Source organism: Oncorhynchus masou, chromosome 10, assembly GCF_036934945.1.
Source record: "Oncorhynchus masou masou isolate Uvic2021 chromosome 10, UVic_Omas_1.1, whole genome shotgun sequence".
Taxonomy (NCBI): Eukaryota; Metazoa; Chordata; class Actinopteri; order Salmoniformes; family Salmonidae; genus Oncorhynchus; species Oncorhynchus masou.
The window spans coordinates 53,139,509-53,151,800 of NC_088221.1; the positions used below are offsets into that span (position 1 = coordinate 53,139,509).

A 12,292-nucleotide genomic window follows, 5' to 3' on the forward strand; every position below is an offset into this window, starting at 1 on the left:
GATAAGTTATCTGCTTTTCATAGACAAGTATTCATAACACCCAGAGAGTTCTCCATAGTCTGATGCTGTTACACCCAGAGAGTTCTCCATAGTCTGATGCTGTTACACCCAGAGAGTTCTCCATAGTCTTTCATGCTGTAACACCCAGAGAGTTCTCCATAGTCTGATGCTGTAACACCCAGAGAGTTCTCCATAGTCTGATGCTGTAACACCCAGAGAGTTCTCCAAAGTCTGATGCTGTTACACCCAGAGAGTTCTCCATAGTCTGATGCTGTAACACCCAGAGAGTTCTCCATAGTCTGATGCTGTAACACCCAGAGAGTTCTCCATAGTCTGATGCTGTAACACCCAGAGAGTTCTCCATAGTCTGATGCTGTAACACCCAGAGAGTTCTCCAAAGTCTGATGCTGTAACACACAGAGAGTTCTCCAAAGTCTGATGCTGTAACACCTAGAGAGTTCTCCATAGTCTTTGATGCTGTTACACTTAAAGAGTTCTCCATAGTCTGATGCTGTAACACCTAGAGAGTTCTCCATAGTCTTTGATGCTGTAACACCCAGAGAGTTCTCCATAGTCTGATGCTGTAACACCCAGAGAGTTCTCCATAGTCTTTCATGCTGTAACACCCAGAGAGTTCTCCATAGTCTTTCATGCTGTAACACCCAGAGAGTTCTCCATAGTCTTTCATGCTGTAACACCCAGAGAGTTCTCCATAGTCTTTGATGCTGTAACACCTAGAGAGTTCTCCATAGTCTGATGCTGTAACACCCAGAGAGTTCTCCATAGTCTTTGATGCTGTAACACCTAGAGAGTTCTCCATAGTCTGATGCTGTAACACCCAGAGAGTTCTCCATAGTCTGATGCTGTAACACCCAGAGAGTTCTCCATAGTCTTTGATGCTGTAACACCTAGAGAGTTCTCCATAGTCTGATGCTGTAACACCCAGAGAGTTCTCCATAGTCTTTGATGCTATTCCATCTGGAGCTCTCATGTTATTTAGAGGTCTAGCCAGACCTCACCTTGTTGACCTTCCCTCCTTAATCCAGTTGACTCTCCAATAGGGAAAATATGTTTCTCTCCTTGCTCCCTCAGAACAACAGATCTGTACATGTTTTATTTCAAAGGGATATGTATTCATTACTTATGTCACAAGTTACTGGAATACATTGGTCACTAATATCTGTTGGAAAAAAGTCTGGTTATTACCACACAAATACTTGCAAGGTCAAAGAGGTCTCTTTCAGAATGTATTACCCTGCGAATCATTACCTGAAGAAACTTAAAAAGACATTAACATTGATTGTACTTTTTGTGTTGAGCATCCAGAAACAGTTTCACATTTATTTGGGCATTATCTACATGTTAAACAATTATGGAAAGATATTCACAGTTGTAACATTGTTAATATTCTTGATGACTTTGTTTGTTATGGGAGAATGTGCTGCTCGGTTTCCTTAACCATAATAAAGATAAAGAAAAATAATTTTACCTGATAAATCTAATTGTGCTAATGGAAAAAATCATTTTCATAAACGTAAATACAAGACCATGCTGGACAAGACCACGAAGAAGGCTCACTGAACATTTCGAACACAGCATAACAAGCGGCCACCCGAAACGGTCTTGAGTGACAACAAACCTGCCCAATAAGCTTATTCGCTTGAAATACACCCACTTCTGTTGACACGGACACTTCTGTTGACACGCCCACATTGAGACACTCCACGTCAGCAGTTACCGCCCACTCCGGAGAGGGGGTCTTTTCGAGTCAGAAAACACGGATGTGACGTTCCAGCTCACCAGATTTGGATTAAACCATTGGATTACAGTAAATAGTCGGACGGAGCGAAGAACAGGAGGGCTGTCAGATCGAATTGAAAACGGTACGGTTCCTTGCAGTTTTTACAAAAATAATTGAATATGTGAATGTAGACGTATACCCTGTAAAGTTATGCATGTTGTTTGAGGCAACATTTTGTTCGGGTGTTATTAGTGGCAAGACGTGTCTTTCTTTCTGTGTAGTCTTATCTATCCGGTGCTGCTGACGCCTGGCATCAAACCGCAGGCGAGCTGTGCGGTCTTGGAACAAAATAGACGAGATTTTATTTGAGCATTTTATTTGAAATATTATTTCAGAAAATATAATGAATCGTTGACTTGCATTGTGTTAAAACGTTGTTATTACGCACATACGCACTGGAGTTGTACTGTCCTGGCTTTGTTTTTACAGCCCACTCTGTAGACGCCGGTCAGTCATCCTCAGAGAGAGGGGTGGCTGCTATGCTGCTCAACGGCTTGTTATGTAACGAACTGGACATTACGATGCACGTTACTGGGAAAACATAACAATCTTGCAGATTTATACATGTATTCTGTGTCCTATTCGTTATCGGTACACATCCACTGTACATTATATCATATTTGTTATAGGTACAAATCCACTGTACATTTGTTTTACTATATGGTCCCAGAACAGCAGTCTGAGTAGGCTATATATACTGTAGGTCACAGAACAGCAGTCTGAGTAGGTTATATATACTGTAGGTCACAGAACAGCAGTCTGAGTGGGCTATATATACTGTAGGTCACAGAACAGCAGTCTGAGTAGGTTATATATACTGTAGGTCACAGAACAGCAGTCTGAGTGGGCTATATATACTGTAGGTCACAGAACAACAGTCTGAGTAGGCTATATATACTGTAGGTCACAGAACAGCAGTCTGAGTGGGCTATATATACTGTAGGTCACAGAACAGCAGTCTGAGTGGGCTATATATACTGTAGGTCACAGAACAGCAGTCTGAGTAGGCTATATATACTGTAGGTCACAGAACAGCAGTCTGAGTAGGCTATATATACTGTAGGTCACAGAACAGCAGTCTGAGTGGGCTATATATACTGTAGGTCATAGAACAGCAGTCTGAGTAGGTTATATATACTGTAGGTCACAGAACAGCAGTCTGAGTAGGCTATATATACTGTAGGTCACAGAACAGCAGTCTGAGTAGGCTATATATACTGTAGGTCACAGAACAGCAGTCTGAGTGGGCTATATATGCTGTAGGTCACAGAACAGCAGTCTGAGTAGGCTATATATACTGTAGGTCACAGAACAGCAGTCTGAGTAGGCTATATATACTGTAGGTCACAGTACAGCAGTCTGAGTAGGCTATATATACTGTAGGTCACAGTACAGCAGTCTGAGTAGGCTATATATACTGTAGGTCACAGAACAGCAGTCTGAGTAGGTTATATATACTGTAGGTCACAGAACAGCAGTCTGAGTGGGCTATATATACTGTAGGTCACAGAACAGCAGTCTGAGTAGGTTATATATACTGTAGGTCACAGAACAGCAGTCTGAGTAGGCTATATATACTGTAGGTCACAGTACAGCAGTCTGAGTAGGTTATATATACTGTAGGTCACAGAACAGCAGTCTGAGTAGGCTATATATACTGTAGGTCACAGTACAGCAGTCTGAGTAGGTTATATATACTGTAGGTCACAGAACAGCAGTCTGAGTAGGCTATATATACTGTAGGTCACAGTACAGCAGTCTGAGTAGGCTATATATACTGTAGGTCACAGTACAGCAGTCTGAGTAGGCTATATATACTGTAGGTCACAGAACAGCAGTCTGAGTAGGTTATATATACTGTAGGTCACAGAACAGCAGTCTGAGTGGGCTATATATACTGTAGGTCACAGAACAGCAGTCTGAGTAGGTTATATATACTGTAGGTCACAGAACAGCAGTCTGAGTAGGCTATATATACTGTAGGTCACAGTACAGCAGTCTGAGTAGGTTATATATACTGTAGGTCACAGAACAGCAGTCTGAGTAGGCTATATATACTGTAGGTCACAGTACAGCAGTCTGAGTAGGTTATATATACTGTAGGTCACAGAACAGCAGTCTGAGTAGGCTATATATACTGTAGGTCACAGAACAGCAGTCTGAGTAGGTTATATATACTGTAGGTCACAGAACAGCAGTCTGAGTGGGCTATATATACTGTAGGTCACAGAACAGCAGTCTGAGTGGGCTATATATACTGTAGGTCACAGTACAGCAGTCTGAGTAGGCTATATATACTGTAGGTCACAGAACAGCAGTCTGAGTAGGCTATATATACTGTAGGTCACAAAACAGCAGTCTGAGTAGGTTATATATACTGTAGGTCACAGAACAGCAGTCTGAGTAGGCTATATATACTGTAGGTCACAGAACAGCAGTCTGAGTAGGTTATATATACTGTAGGTCACAGAACAGCAGTCTGAGTAGGCTATATATACTGTAGGTCACAGTACAGCAGTCTGAGTAGGTTATATATACTGTAGGTCACAGAACAGCAGTCTGAGTAGGCTATATATACTGTAGGTCACAGTACAGCAGTCTGAGTAGGTTATATATACTGTAGGTCACAGAACAGCAGTCTGAGTAGGCTATATATACTGTAGGTCACAGAACAGCAGTCTGAGTAGGTTATATATACTGTAGGTCACAGAACAGCAGTCTGAGTAGGTTATATATACTGTAGGTCACAGAACAGCAGTCTGAGTAGGCTATATATACTGTAGGTCACAGAACAGCAGTCTGAGTAGGTTATATATACTGTAGGTCACAGAACAGCAGTCTGAGTAGGCTATATATACTGTAGGTCACAGAACAGCAGTCTGAGTAGGTTATATATACTGTAGGTCACAGTACAGCAGTCTGAGTAGGCTATATATACTGTAGGTCACAGTACAGCAGTCTGAGTAGGCTATATATACTGTAGGTCACAGAACAGCAGTCTGAGTAGGTTATATATACTGTAGGTCACAGAACAGCAGTCTGAGTGGGCTATATATACTGTAGGTCACAGAACAGCAGTCTGAGTAGGTTATATATACTGTAGGTCACAGAACAGCAGTCTGAGTAGGCTATATATACTGTAGGTCACAGTACAGCAGTCTGAGTAGGTTATATATACTGTAGGTCACAGAACAGCAGTCTGAGTAGGCTATATATACTGTAGGTCACAGTACAGCAGTCTGAGTAGGTTATATATACTGTAGGTCACAGAACAGCAGTCTGAGTAGGCTATATATACTGTAGGTCACAGTACAGCAGTCTGAGTAGGCTATATATACTGTAGGTCACAGTACAGCAGTCTGAGTAGGCTATATATACTGTAGGTCACAGAACAGCAGTCTGAGTAGGTTATATATACTGTAGGTCACAGAACAGCAGTCTGAGTGGGCTATATATACTGTAGGTCACAGAACAGCAGTCTGAGTAGGTTATATATACTGTAGGTCACAGAACAGCAGTCTGAGTAGGCTATATATACTGTAGGTCACAGTACAGCAGTCTGAGTAGGTTATATATACTGTAGGTCACAGAACAGCAGTCTGAGTAGGCTATATATACTGTAGGTCACAGTACAGCAGTCTGAGTAGGTTATATATACTGTAGGTCACAGAACAGCAGTCTGAGTAGGCTATATATACTGTAGGTCACAGAACAGCAGTCTGAGTAGGTTATATATACTGTAGGTCACAGAACAGCAGTCTGAGTAGGCTATATATACTGTAGGTCACAGAACAGCAGTCTGAGTGGGCTATATATACTGTAGGTCACAGTACAGCAGTCTGAGTGGGCTATATATACTGTAGGTCACAGTACAGCAGTCTGAGTAGGCTATATATACTGTAGGTCACAGAACAGCAGTCTGAGTAGGTTATATATACTGTAGGTCACAGAACAGCAGTCTGAGTGGGCTATATATACTGTAGGTCACAGAACAGCAGTCTGAGTAGGTTATATATACTGTAGGTCACAGAACAGCAGTCTGAGTAGGCTATATATACTGTAGGTCACAGTACAGCAGTCTGAGTAGGTTATATATACTGTAGGTCACAGAACAGCAGTCTGAGTAGGCTATATATACTGTAGGTCACAGTACAGCAGTCTGAGTAGGTTATATATACTGTAGGTCACAGAACAGCAGTCTGAGTAGGCTATATATACTGTAGGTCACAGAACAGCAGTCTGAGTAGGTTATATATACTGTAGGTCACAGAACAGCAGTCTGAGTAGGTTATATATACTGTAGGTCACAGAACAGCAGTCTGAGTAGGCTATATATACTGTAGGTCACAGAACAGCAGTCTGAGTAGGTTATATATACTGTAGGTCACAGAACAGCAGTCTGAGTAGGTTATATATACTGTAGGTCACAGAACAGCAGTCTGAGTAGGCTATATATACTGTAGGTCACAGAACAGCAGTCTGAGTAGGTTATATATACTGTAGGTCACAGAACAGCAGTCTGAGTAGGCTATATATACTGTAGGTCACAGTACAGCAGTCTGAGTAGGTTATATATACTGTAGGTCACAGAACAGCAGTCTGAGTAGGCTATATATACTGTAGGTCACAGTACAGCAGTCTGAGTAGGTTATATATACTGTAGGTCACAGAACAGCAGTCTGAGTAGGCTATATATACTGTAGGTCACAGAACAGCAGTCTGAGTAGGTTATATATACTGTAGGTCACAGAACAGCAGTCTGAGTAGGCTATATATACTGTAGGTCACAGAACAGCAGTCTGAGTGGGCTATATATACTGTAGGTCACAGTACAGCAGTCTGAGTGGGCTATATATACTGTAGGTCACAGAACAGCAGTCTGAGTAGGTTATATATACTGTAGGTCACAGAACAGCAGTCTGAGTAGGCTATATATACTGTAGGTCACAGAACAGCAGTCTGAGTGGGCTATATATACTGTAGGTCACAGTACAGCAGTCTGAGTGGGCTATATATACTGTAGGTCACAGTACAGCAGTCTGAGTAGACTATATATACTGTAGGTCACAGAACAGCAGTCTGAGTAGGTTATATATACTGTAGGTCACAGAACAGCAGTCTGAGTGGGCTATATATACTGTAGGTCACAGAACAGCAGTCTGAGTAGGTTATATATACTGTAGGTCACAGAACAGCAGTCTGAGTAGGCTATATATACTGTAGGTCACAGTACAGCAGTCTGAGTAGGTTATATATACTGTAGGTCACAGAACAGCAGTCTGAGTAGGCTATATATACTGTAGGTCACAGTACAGCAGTCTGAGTAGGTTATATATACTGTAGGTCACAGAACAGCAGTCTGAGTAGGCTATATATACTGTAGGTCACAGAACAGCAGTCTGAGTAGGTTATATATACTGTAGGTCACAGAACAGCAGTCTGAGTAGGTTATATATACTGTAGGTCACAGAACAGCAGTCTGAGTAGGCTATATATACTGTAGGTCACAGAACAGCAGTCTGAGTAGGTTATATATACTGTAGGTCACAGAACAGCAGTCTGAGTAGGTTATATATACTGTAGGTCACAGAACAGCAGTCTGAGTAGGTTATATATACTGTAGGTCACAGAACAGCAGTCTGAGTGGGCTATATATACTGTAGGTCACAGAACAGCAGTCTGAGTAGGCTATATATACTGTAGGTCACAGAACAGCAGTCTGAGTAGGCTATATATACTGTAGGTCACAGAACAGCAGTCTGAGTGGGCTATATATGCTGTAGGTCACAGAACAGCAGTCTGAGTAGGTTATATATACTGTAGGTCACAGAACAGCAGTCTGAGTAGGTTATATATACTGTAGGTCACAGAACAGCAGTCTGAGTGGGCTATATATACTGTAGGTCACAGAACAGCAGTCTGAGTAGGCTATATATACTGTAGGTCACAGAACAGCAGTCTGAGTAGGTTATATATACTGTAGGTCACAGAACAGCAGTCTGAGTAGGTTATATATACTGTAGGTCACAGAACAGCAGTCTGAGTGGGCTATATATACTGTAGGTCACAGAACAGCAGTCTGAGTGGGCTATATATACTGTAGGTCACAGAACAGCAGTCTGAGTGGGCTATATATACTGTAGGTCACAGAACAACAGTCTGAGTAGGCTATATATACTGTAGGTCACAGAACAGCAGTCTGAGTAGGCTATATATACTGTAGGTCACAGAACAGCAGTCTGAGTAGGCTATATATACTGTAGGTCACAGAACAGCAGTCTGAGTAGGCTATATATACTGTAGGTCACAGAACAGCAGTCTGAGTGGGCTATATATACTGTAGGTCACAGAACAGCAGTCTGAGTGGGCTATATATACTGTAGGTCACAGAACAGCAGTCTGAGTAGGTTATATATACTGTAGGTCACAGAACAGCAGTCTGAGTAGGCTATATATACTGTAGGTCACAGAACAGCAGTCTGAGTAGGCTATATATACTGTAGGTCACAGAACAGCAGTCTGAGTAGGTTATATATACTGTAGGTCACAGAACAGCAGTCTGAGTAGGCTATATATACTGTAGGTCACAGAACAGCAGTCTGAGTGGGTTATATATACTGTAGGTCACAGAACAGCAGTCTGAGTGGGCTATATATACTGTAGGTCACAGAACAGCAGTCTGAGTGGGCTATATATACTGTAGGTCACAGAACAGCAGTCTGAGTAGGCTATATATACTGTAGGTCACAGAACAGCAGTCTGAGTAGGCTATATATACTGTAGGTCACAGAACAGCAGTCTGAGTAGGCTATATATACTGTAGGTCACAGAACAGCAGTCTGAGTAGGCTATATATACTGTAGGTCACAGAACAGCAGTCTGAGTGGGCTATATATACTGTAGGTCACAGAACAGCAGTCTGAGTGGGCTATATATACTGTAGGTCACAGAACAGCAGTCTGAGTAGGTTATATATACTGTAGGTCACAGAACAGCAGTCTGAGTAGGCTATATATACTGTAGGTCACAGAACAGCAGTCTGAGTAGGCTATATATACTGTAGGTCACAGAACAGCAGTCTGAGTAGGCTATATATACTGTAGGTCACAGAACAGCAGTCTGAGTAGGTTATATATACTGTAGGTCACAGAACAGCAGTCTGAGTAGGCTATATATACTGTAGGTCACAGAACAGCAGTCTGAGTAGGTTATATATACTGTAGGTCACAGAACAGCAGTCTGAGTAGGCTATATATACTGTAGGTCACAGAACAGCAGTCTGAGTAGGTTATATATACTGTAGGTCACAGAACAGCAGTCTGAGTGGGCTATATATACTGTAGGTCACAGTACAGCAGTCTGAGTAGGCTATATATACTGTAGGTCACAGAACAGCAGTCTGAGTAGGCAATATATACTGTAGGTCACAAAACAGCAGTCTGAGTAGGTTATATATACTGTAGGTCACAGAACAGCAGTCTGAGTAGGCTATATATGGGTGCAGGATGCCTGAGTGCAGAATGCCTGAGTGCAGGATGCCTGGGTGCTGGATGCCTGGGTGCTGAATGCCTGGGTGCAGGATGCCTGGGTGCAGGATGCCTGGGTGCTGAATGCCTGGGTGCAGGATGCCTGGGTGCAGGATGCCTGGGTGCAGGATGCCTGAGTGCAGGATGCCTGGGTGCAGGATGCCTGGGTGCTGGATGCCTGGGTGCAGGATGCCTGGGTGCAGGATGCCTGAGTGCAGGATGCCTGGGTGCAGGATGCCTGAGTGCAGGATGCCTGGGTGCAGGATGCCTGGGTGCAGGATGCCTGAGTGCTGGATGCCTGGGTGCAGGATGCCTGAGTGCAGGATGCCTGAGTGCAGGATGCCTGGGTGCAGGATGCCTGAGTGCAGGATGCCTGGGTGCAGGATGCCTGGGTGCAGGATGCCTGGGTGCAGGATGCCTGAGTGCAGGATGCCTGAGTGCAGGATGCCTGGGTGCTGGATGCCTGGGTGCAGGATGCCTGAGTGCAGGATGCCTGGGTGCTGAATGCCTGGGTGCAGGATGCCTGGGTGCAGGATGCCTGGGTGCAGGATGCCTGGGTGCAGGATGCCTGGGTGCAGGATGCCTGGGTGCAGGATGCCTGGGTGCAGGATGCCTGGGTGCTGGATGCCTGGGTGCAGGATGCCTGGGTGCAGGATGCCTGGGTGCTGAATGCCTGGGTGCAGGATGCCTGGGTGCTGAATGCCTGGGTGCAGGATGCCTGGGTGCTGGATGCCTGAGTGCTGGATGTCTGGGTGCAGGATGCCTGGGTGCAGGATGCCTGGGTGCAGGATGCCTGGGTGCAGGATGCCTGGGTGCTGTCTTGCTGTTGTTGTGAGGCTAGCGTTGTATTTCCTAATTCTGCTGAGTGAGAATGTGGAGTAAATGTCTTCATGTGACAGAGATCTGTCTGGTTTCAGTTTGGTGAACACCGAGCCCAGGGTGCAGTTACAGGTCACAGAACAATCAGCCTAATGTAGGATGGAAGACACACGCTCATTCACTGACACTGTGGTGAAGACAGAACCTATCAGGGGGGGTATTGTCTGTGTTTACCTATGGCAGGAGGATACTCAACACTGGTGAAGACTGAATCTATCAGGGGGGTATTGTCTGTGTTTACCTATGGCAGGTGGATACTCAACACTGGTGAAGACTGAATCTATCAGGGGGGTGGGGTATTGTCTGTGTTTACCTATGGCAAGAGGATACTCAACACTGGTGAAGACTGAATCTATCAGGGGGGTATTGTCTGTGTTTACCTATGGCAAGAGGATACTCAACACTGGTGAAGACTGAATCTATCAGGGGGGTATTGTCTGTGTTTACCTATGGCAGGTGGATACTCAACACTGGTGAAGACTGAATCTATCAGGGGGGGGTATTGTCTGTGTTTACCTATGGCAGGTGGATACTCAACACTGGTGAAGACTGAATCTATCAGGGGGGGGTATTGTCTGTGTTTACCTATGGCAGGAGGATACTCAACACTGGTGAAGACTGAATCTATCAGGGGGGGGGGGGGGGGGGGGTATTGTCTGTGTTTACCTATGGCAGGAGGATACTCAACACTGGTGAAGACTGAATCTATCAGGGGGGGGGGTTATTGTCTGTGTTTACCTATGGCAGGTAGATACTCAACACTGGTGAAGACTGAATCTATCAGGGGGGTATTGTCTGTGTTTACCTATGGCTGGTAGATACTCAACACTGGTGAAGACTGAATCTATCAGGGGGGTATTGTCTGTGTTTACCTATGGCAGGTGGATACTCAACACTGGTGAAGACTGAATCTATCAGGGGGGTATTGTCTGTGTTTACCTATGGCAGGTAGATACTCAACACTGGTGAAGACTGAATCTATCAGGGGGGTGTTGTCTGTGTTTACCTATGGCAGGTAGATACTCAACACTGGTGAAGACTGAATCTATCAGGGGGTGGGGTGTTGTCTGTGTTTACCTATGGCAGGTAGATACTCAACACTGGTGAAGACTGAATCTATCAGGGGGGGGTATTGTCTGTGTTTACCTATGGCAGGAGGATACTCAACACTGGTGAAGACTGAATCTATCAGGGGGGGGTATTGTCTGTGTTTACCTATGGCAGGTAGATACTCAACACTGGTGAAGACTGAATCTATCAGGGGGGGGGTATTGTCTGTGTTTACCTATGGCAGGTGGATACTCAACACTGGTGAAGACTGAATCTATCAGGGGGGGGGGGTATTGTCTGTGTTTACCTATGGCAGGTAGATACTCAACACTGGTGAAGACTGAATCTATCAGGGGGGTATTGTCTGTGTTTACCTATGGCAGGAGGATACTCAATACTGGTGAAGACTGAATCTATCAGGGGGGTGGGTATTGTCTGTGTCTACCTATGGCAGGAGGATACTCAACACTGGTGAAGACAGAACCTATCAGGGGGGGGGGGGTGTTGTCTGTATTTACAAAACACTTGACTGGCTTCAAACGTGACGATCAGAGCAAATTAAATGAAATTGTATTTGTCACAAGCTTGGTGAACAACAGGTGTAGACTAACAGTGAAATGCTTAGTTACAGGCTCTTCCCGACAATGCAGAGACAAATAATAGAGAAATAATATAAAAGTAAAACAGGTAATAATAAATGTAATAATAATTGGTTATATACATTATATACGGGGCATTTGGAAAGTATTCAGACCATTGGACTTTTTCCACATTTTGTTACGTTATCCTTTTTATTAAAAAAATGTGTCCTCATCAATATACACTGCTCAAAAAAATAAAGTGAACACTAAAATAAAACATCCTAGATCTGAATGAAATATTCTTATTAAATACTTTTTTCTTTACATAGTTGAATGTGCTGACAACAACGTGCTGGATTTGGAGACACACTCAAAATTAAAGTGGAAAACCACAGTACAGGCTGATCCAACTTTGATGTAATGTCCTTAAAACAAGTCAAAATGAGGCTCAGTAG

The 12,292-nt window shown here is 43.8% G+C and overlaps 1 protein-coding gene across 1 annotated transcript in view; it reads left to right on the forward strand.

The window, feature by feature from the left end:
- The first annotated feature begins 1,823 nt into the window (after window positions 1-1,823).
- The window catches only part of si:ch211-45c16.2 (mitogen-activated protein kinase kinase kinase 13), a 186,366-nt gene continuing 175,897 nt past the window's right edge, over window positions 1,824-12,292 (forward strand). Inside the window, 1 exon segment of the mRNA XM_064977002.1 lies at window positions 1,824-1,883. The gene's annotated coding sequence lies outside the window, so the exon portion shown is untranslated.